Genomic DNA, 9,104 nt, shown 5'->3' on the forward strand with positions numbered 1-9,104 from the left:
AATAAATGTTATTTGCAGTTAACAATTTTCTTTTTTCTTTATTACAATATTTATGGCAAGACTAGGTATATAAATTCATTTGCGAAGGATGGCATCTCATGAATTATTTCTTAGGATATATTCGGATAAACTAAGCTTTTGGTGGATTTGATTGACTGTTACTTGAAACACATAAGCGGAAGAACGAGGAAATCTTTCATAAAGGGAACAGAATTGACAGCAAATAATATTTTCCTCTTGTCTCATAAATCGCGGATCCATGTCACTTCTGCGTGACAGTTGAACAGTCAAAATAAAAGGTCGCGGCTTGAGGAAGTATCTTAAGAATACGAAATATAAACAGCTGAGCACGAAACCCGGCCGCAGGTGCCACGCTCGATATATATTTAGATTGTGAGTCGGTGCGTTCATTGTCACTACTACTCGCCAAGGCCCGATAATTTGTTGGCCCATCTTTACCGCGACTACGTATACAATTACATAAGTTCACTGTTACGATAAACATTCCACCCAGGTCAGGATTGACAATATCGTCTTTAAACAATCGCGGAATTTTGCTTTAATCTTGTCTAGTGGTTTAGCTTCGCTTTAAATAAAAAATGAAGATTATATAGATTTTCAGCTATCAGTAATGTTTTAACGTTTTTAATAAGCGTGTTTTCAAGAACTTATCTAGTAATTTTATTAGCTTGTCGAGTTTCTATGTTTATGAAAAACATAATGTGGGTAGGTGCAAGTCATATTATGTAATTCGCACTTGAAAGTTGCACGACTCGGAGTTGAGGAGAGATTTATTGATAAATATTGTATTTCTTTTTGTTTTATTCACATTCACATGACAAGTCTAGGCGTTCCAATAGATTTGATTTCATTTATTTTATTCAGTTTTAGTCTGTGAATTACGTTATTATTATTTAAGAGCGCCCTAGTCACTTTTCGTCCATACAAACGTAGTTTGGCTTTTACTCCATGTTTTGGCGGTGTTCGTTAAATAAAAAAATTATGTCAAATCGTGTCACTATTATCTAGTATGGAAACAAAAAGGGCAGTGTACATTATCTATATCACCACTGCCGAAATACTGAAGGAAAACATCGTGAGGAAACTGGCAAACATGTGACTTTCGCCAACATATTGCCGGCATGGTGGATTTTGGTCTCATATAAAGAACAGGGAAGGCAAGTAATCCCAACAATGAGAAAATGTCATATTTAATCTCTCTAACCCTGTATCCACATTTCACCCCAACTCATAATTCTATTGTCAAAAGTCAATAACCTCATTGCTTTTTTAACAATGGAAGGAAAACGGAAAACGGAATTTCTGGTCAAAAGTACCTATGTGTTGAACATTAATGTATCTAGATCCACAGTTTTGTCAAGTCCCATAATCGAATGATTTTATATTCATCGATACAAGCGGTGAGCAGATAAGTCATGAATGAGGGAGCTATTAAGCTGTAAATAAACTGATGTAACATGGGGACCCTCGTAACTCTAAAGTTTAGTGTCATAGTATGACGGTTATCAGATTTATGGCGCTATAAAGAACTTATACGGAACATGTTTGTCCCTTTTGCGGCCCGTAACTTGAAGCACTTTATGTTTTCTTCTAGTGGTTCTGACTGATATAGATCTAATAATGCATGTACTTTTATTCCTTTTGTAGCTGTTATACAACATTATATTTGCAAACATACGACTAGTACAATATAAAGTTATTCGTGTTCAAACTAAATTTCATTAAACTATAGCTTAATTTTTTAGGAATTGGGTGCTCCAATATTGTACACATTGTATTTTATAGATATGATCTTAACGTGTATCTTTATTTATAATACATGATAAGCCTAAAGGCACAATAGATAGAAAAGTTACTACAGTGAAACCTGGTTAAGTGAGACATCAAGGGACCTGCAATGTCGTTTCACTTATAGAGGTATTCCACTTGCCCAGTGTCTCAGATATACAGGTATAAATAAATATCTGTCTCATTTACAGAGGGTTCCATTAATAGAGGTCTCTTCGCGTATCTTCCCACTTTCATAAACGGATATTAACTTCAGTTTTTCACGTAATGATAACGATTGTAGCTTTCGTTTTGACATTTTTCAAATAAACATTTGTATGATAGTAAAGTGAAACTAAAACTGAAGCTAATTGAAGGTCAAAATTTGTACTTACGTACTTGGAATTACGTGTGGAATTTGTGGGTAGAATAAGAATGAGTAAACAAACAATGTTATCTCAGTTACAGAGGTTTATGCATATAAAATTTACTCGCTGTCTCAATTATAGAGGTAACTATGATGATAAATCAAAAGAACAAATCCCAGATATAGAGGTTTACCTCGTCCCACTAACAGAGGTAATTCAGTGCCAAAGTGTTGGGACCTCAGCATGAGTTCCAGTTACGGAGGTTTCTCACTTATCCAGGTCCCACTTAACCAAGATTTACTGTAATTATAACAATACTGATTGATACCATTTTTAAACAATATTGTTTATGATTGTTAAATATGTATAAACAAAACGCGTCAAAAAAAAATCCGTAGACTTGTATGAGAAATCATCCTACACAATGATGAAAAGAGCAAATACTGACAAGCAATACACTAGTGAAATAGGATGCAGTATTGGCACGTACAGGAAAACGTCGTGGGAGTGATAATTGCCTTCAGCGTAGGCTTTGATTCCAAATAAACATGATACGTCTAAAATTCTGCTATTTGATAACGAATTTGTCCTTTACATCTATTAAAGACTCGATAAATTGAAACTCATACAAATCAGGGCAGAAGATACTTTATTCTGATAAATATTTTTATAATCTTTTGAGTAAAAATTCCGGGATTGTTATGAAATCGCATTTTACAGGTAGGTAATTTAATTCTTCCACTGCTGCTATTCTAAATTTATAACTCCTTTTTAAATCGCTTTATGGTAATGGAGCCTAAATTTAGCATATTATCTGTGTAACTTTGATAATATTGCAAAAGATATTACCCAGGGAATTATCTGTTAATGGAACCGGGATGTGAACGAGAAAATGTTGTTACAAAAATTACATTTTTTTAAAGCTACTTCTTTTCATATTACATTAAATACAACAGGAATTATTTGTGTAATTCTCTTTTTAAATTGATTATTTTTTGTAATCAGCACATATTTATTAATAGGGTAATTTCGAAATTGTCTTTTAACATGAAAGGTTCCAAATGTAGCAGACCAGTAAAAAATTGCCGGCCTAAATATTATGTTTACGGCAAAGCGACCGTCTGAAATAGCTCTTTGCAGTGTTTGAATATCAGTTGATGACACGAAACGAATCAACCTCCATCTAGAACTCTCTAGCTAGAACTTATACACCATTGCTACTTGAGTTTGAAACTGCACTACCTGTACCCTTGTTACCAATTCTCTTATTCAGTTTTTATCCACAGCACTGAAATTTTAAATTAATTCAATTGAAAGTTATATATAAATATTTTATATCACGGACTTAATGTAATCCTTTGCCTCTTTATTTAAATAAAGTTTCGTTGTCAAATTTAATTTCCAATGAAATAAAGATCGGAAAATTATTTTGATAACGTTCATTTACATACAGTAGGGCCATTCATTAATTAGCATATTAATATCATAATATAATTTTTATCATTTTTTTCCTGGTTCTTTAAGGGTTGCCTGGTAGAGATTGCTACCTAGCGATAAGGCCGTCATTTGCTTACTTTTAATGTAAGATTCTGCTTGCTTATTTTTTCTTATTAACAATAAAGAATTTCATTTAATTTCATCTCATCATCTTACTCTTCGCTTCATATTTAAACTCCCTTAGCTTAGTTCATATTCGGTGAGTAGGTAACTGTGATTCAATCAATTTTTTCGCATTCAGATCTCAACTTTTATGAGAAAGCCTTTATTAGAGACTTTATTATTTTATACGGAAAATTTTCAATAAAGTATAATTATGTTAAGGTATTTAAATGGCAATATATTTCAATCGTTTATCGCAGGTGACTGACTTTGTATCAGTAATACAGTATTTACATAATCTTTGCAAAAGTTATTTCTCATAAATATTATAACAAATAGCGTACATTTAATTTTGTTCAGCTACAAATCCTTAAAAAATTAGTTTTAATATAAACAAAAATCTGAAATATCAATAAAGTCCTGTAAATACCAGAAAATGTTAGTCATGATTAATATGAGGACATCCTTGAATTTCTTAATATAAAACGTCTCTAAGCACGACAATTCATTAGATAATATTAATATCTGTATATTCCGAGTTTATGCAATCCGAATGACATTATACAAATGAAACTGCTAGAACTAGTAAATTAATACTAGAGATAGTTATATAGAATAGTTATTAAACTATTCCATTTAACTATTTCATTTGGAAATTGGACTAACCTAACGAATTCTCATATTTTTGTATTTGATTATATCACACTATAAAATTGACATAAGTATTGTACAAACATCGTAATTTATTTGTATAATAAAGGTGTAGTAAAATACCCGAGTTAGTAGATCGAAAAATAATCAATTATTATTTCAGCTAGTCGTACTTGTTTTTTCGTTAAATATTCACTGAACTCCGCCAATACGTTAAAGAACTACAAAGGCCAATCAGATGTAAATATACGAAGGATTATCGAAAAAAACTTTCGTGAACTTAATTATATATTAACTTATAACAAATTAAAACGCACAAACCATGATTGCGTGTGCCGATAATAATTAAATATGAAAGAAATATACAAACATAATATTATAAGTAGATTCATAAAACTCTCTCAACCTTGGGAAAAACAACAAAGGCGATAATCCGTGGCGGAAATATTTCATTCATAAAATAGTTAGTATAAGCTTTTATTAGGTAGCAAAATTAAGTATTTAAAGGCGCGGCACGGCAGGTGAAACGTAACTAATTTATTAATATAACGAATGTGTGTCACAGGGAATTATTCATGGTATATCGTAGACAAAGTAACCCTAGTCGCAGTGCATTGTTTATTTAGGACTACACATGTGAATGTGTTATTCGTATATCTAATAGGAGAATGTTGCAATATTACGCACATGAATAGACAAAAGGGTTCGCTTTGCTTTGATCTCGACTGAGAACTCTTATGTTGATAATCTATTTTCTTCATAATTAAAATAACAGATATTAATTAAAATTAATAAAAAATGCTTTTAATGAATCGAAATTTTAATAAAATTTATTATTATATAAATGTTATAATTACAATAAATATAGAATTCACAAATATTCCACCAACATGTAGAATTCCAGTCGTGTATTGCGGCTGTGCTGCTCCAATTCTTGACCGCGCTATTAGGTCAATTATTAATTCCCGCTTCATCGTCTATTAAAGAACTTTCATAAATAAATTGCATCCCATCATAAGTACATTAAATCAAGAACAAAATTTGATGCACATTTTCCTTAATTTACAATTTTCAAATGCGTAGATGCAAAGATAAATCAATAATACGATACATAAGAGATTTACTCACATATTTCTTTATTAATATTGTAATATTTTCATATTTTTTTATTTATATTGTAAATTTCTTACAAAATATCGGTATGCACCAAGTATCTATTTAAATTAATTTATTTTATTCGATTCAAGAAACCATCATCACCCTTGTTTTCTCACGAAATACATAAAACGCTTATGCTTTTGGGAAAATCTTATACAAATGACACACAATATGAAAGCCAAAACCTATAGCTTTTAAAATTTACTTACCCCTCTAAGTAGTCTAGGTGTGCATAGTCCCAGAATTACAGTTATGTTCATCTTAAATTTAATTTAATAATTTCACTAGTCTAGACGTGCAAATGGACGAGACAGACGCTACCTTTCGCTCTTATTTCATTTTATTTTGTCAAGTAGTTTGAAAATTTAAATTTCTAAAACAGAAAATCCGTTTATTTTAGGACTGGAATAATCAATTATGCTTTACCATATTATTGAATTTTGCAAGTCTGAATGAATACCAAGTTAGCAATTTTGTTTAGATTTAATTTTGCTGCTTCAAATTTCGATATTTCTTAATTTTTTGCTTTGAAACGCGATAATTTGTTCAACCATGTTCTAAGATTATAAGCAAACATAGAATTTCCAAATAAAATACTGTAAAAGATTTTAATTACAAAGGAATATGATGTCTGGAACCACGAGCGCGATTTTATCTTCAAAACGTTACTTTTCATTTAATTATAAAGAAACCTTTACAATCTAATATTATAAAGAAAGATAACTCAGCTACCTTTGTTCTACCAGGATTTCCTTATCACTTAAGGGATAATGAACATAGTTTACCTTTCTAAGATTTATCGATGTTTATAATATTTCATAAATATTTTTAGCCATACATATGAAAAAAAAGTTTGTACTTACAAATATATTAACAAACAAAACAACATACAAATTAGATCGCTAATTTGTTGATTTGCTCGAACGCGCTAATCTTAGAAACGGCAGACCTGATTCGCATGAAATTTTGATGCAAAAATAGTTTGAAACCTGAGATTAATGTAAAGGATAGTTTTTGCTTTGAAAGTCCCACAGGAACGCTGTGAAAACTCCTTTACTGCTGATCTTTTATTTTAAAAACGCAGGCAAAGCGGCGAGCGGAAAGCGAGTATAAAATACAGTTGCAACAATGTACAATTTGCCCCATTTTCGTGTCCAAGTACAACAAAGCATTAAAACGCCATTCGTTTGTATTATCGCCGGTCGAATCGGACGGTAATGACCACACTCATCAATTTACCTACGACGCAATTAAAACATCAACATCGGCTGCCGAATGAGATATTGTTTTATTAATTTCACACTCCATTTCTCATAATCGGGCGCGAGATCCGGTGAAAGTTAATGACGCAAGGGTGTATTGGGATGAATGACGATTTTACGCTGATTCATAAGACGGTATGGAGTTACTTTGATAAAATAAAACGGTTAAATATTGCTCCCATCGTGAAAATGTGAATAATAAAAAATATGCTAAAAATGTCAGACATATTATAGTAATTGGACACTGAAACTTTATACAGAATATATTTTAAATTAATAAAATATTCAGCAAAAATAGATGAGTGATTACTCATCTAAATCAAAACTATATTTAAATGTGGCTTTATTGACGGCATTATTATAAAAAAACTTAATTTTATGTTTAATTTACCAAATACTTATAAGTTTTGACTATAAGTAAAACATTAGGAATATATTAAAATGTATGTCGATGTGTACTATGAATTAAAATTATGTACAGCATTTCAATTTTGCTTTAAATAAATGCTTTTCATGAGAACAATACTAATAAATGAACAAGACTCTATATTTACAATTCGAGAAAGGATTACATAAAATTAGACTTGCATGTCATGAAAATAATTAAAGTTGCTTAGGGTTTATGAAGATATACGACCGAACTTAAAAGCTTTTAACGAAATTAAATCATCGTTGAAGAGAATGCACTTACTGGACCAGAAATGGGGTAATAAGATATTTCTAAATAACAGCGTCATAAGAATCTTACTTTCGATGCTTGTTAGGTTTTCCGTAAAACATATAGACCAAGAATAAACTTAACTCTTAATAATATATCTAAACATTTTTAGAGTAAAAAAGGCATATATTTAATATAAGTAGTATGCCTTAGTTTTGTATGTTACTCACATGGCGTATTATATTGAATTTTTATTGTCATTTTTTCCATATCAAATGTATTTTTAAACATTAACAATTGGATTAAAGATTGAATAATATTATTCATATCATAATTATTACTCGTAATAAATATGTAAACTTTTGGAAGTGAATATAGCGTAATCTATACTAATATTATAAAGCTGAAGAGTTTGTTTGTTGGTTTGTTTGAATGCGCTAATCTCAGGAACTACTGGTCCGACTTGATTCTTACAGTGTTAGATATCCCATTTATTGAGGAAGGCAATAGGCTATGGGTATATAGGCTATATGTACCACGGACGAAGCCGGGGCGGACCAATAGTAGTTTATATTAATTAAATACAGAAAGCAAAGATTTTTAACCTTTTCAAACGGTTCACAACAACGATTATAATAATTAGGCCACATTGCGTGACAGGAAAATTCACAGGTGTGTGTTAAATAAAATGATAGGCTACGTTAAATATTAGCTATGGTCACGTTGACGCATTGACCCGATTAAGAATTACTTACTTCATATTCAGCTTTTCTGATTAAACAAAAGACTGGACGCAAAATTTTCAAGAGTTAGTAGAATCAGTACCCGAAAGTCTGAACTTGATATATTTGAACACAGAATAATGAGCTTTTATTGAGGTTTTTTTATGTATACATTATATATTTTTATAAAAAGTAATTTGAAGTCGCTTTCCGCTCTGATTTCATTGTGTTTTACATATGTTGATTTTTGCCACGAAATAAATATAGTACATTCATACCTTCTTTCCATATGACCGCGTCCTTGGTACAGTGGTTAACGCGTGAGCGTAGAACCGAGGGGTCCTAGGTTCGATTCCCGGTGGGGACGCACAATAAAAACAGTCTCGATCTGGCAGGACATAGAAGGCTGATCACCTACTTGTCCATAAAAAAATCGATCAGTGAAACAGACGTATATTATCTGCCCCATACCCAAATGTCCCCTACACAAGACTTCACTTATGCCTGCTTTCTATAACAAAGCAGCTGCTCGCCACAGATCTTGTTTTTAAATAGTTATTGAACGTGGGCGGTGGTAGCGCTTACCATCAGACCCACCGACCAGCTCCATTCCCGACAATGACAAAAAAAAGTCTTGAGAATTCTCTCACTCTATTATAAATCAAACTCACTTTAATACTTACCAATTTGTTTCTGTACATTTTTGTTGAAGCATTTATTTTTGCTACTTCTATATCAAACGTGCTATATGAAATATAAAACAATAATATGAATTGAAAATATATTATTCTCTTTGAATCTTTCCACACGAAACGAATTCCAGTAAGCTCACTGACAGAATTGAGTTATAGCAATATTATATTTATTATTTACATTGTTTTGTTCTGTTAAATTGAAC

This window comes from Zerene cesonia, chromosome 13 (genome assembly GCF_012273895.1).
Source record: "Zerene cesonia ecotype Mississippi chromosome 13, Zerene_cesonia_1.1, whole genome shotgun sequence".
In the NCBI taxonomy this organism is placed as follows: Eukaryota; Metazoa; Arthropoda; class Insecta; order Lepidoptera; family Pieridae; genus Zerene; species Zerene cesonia.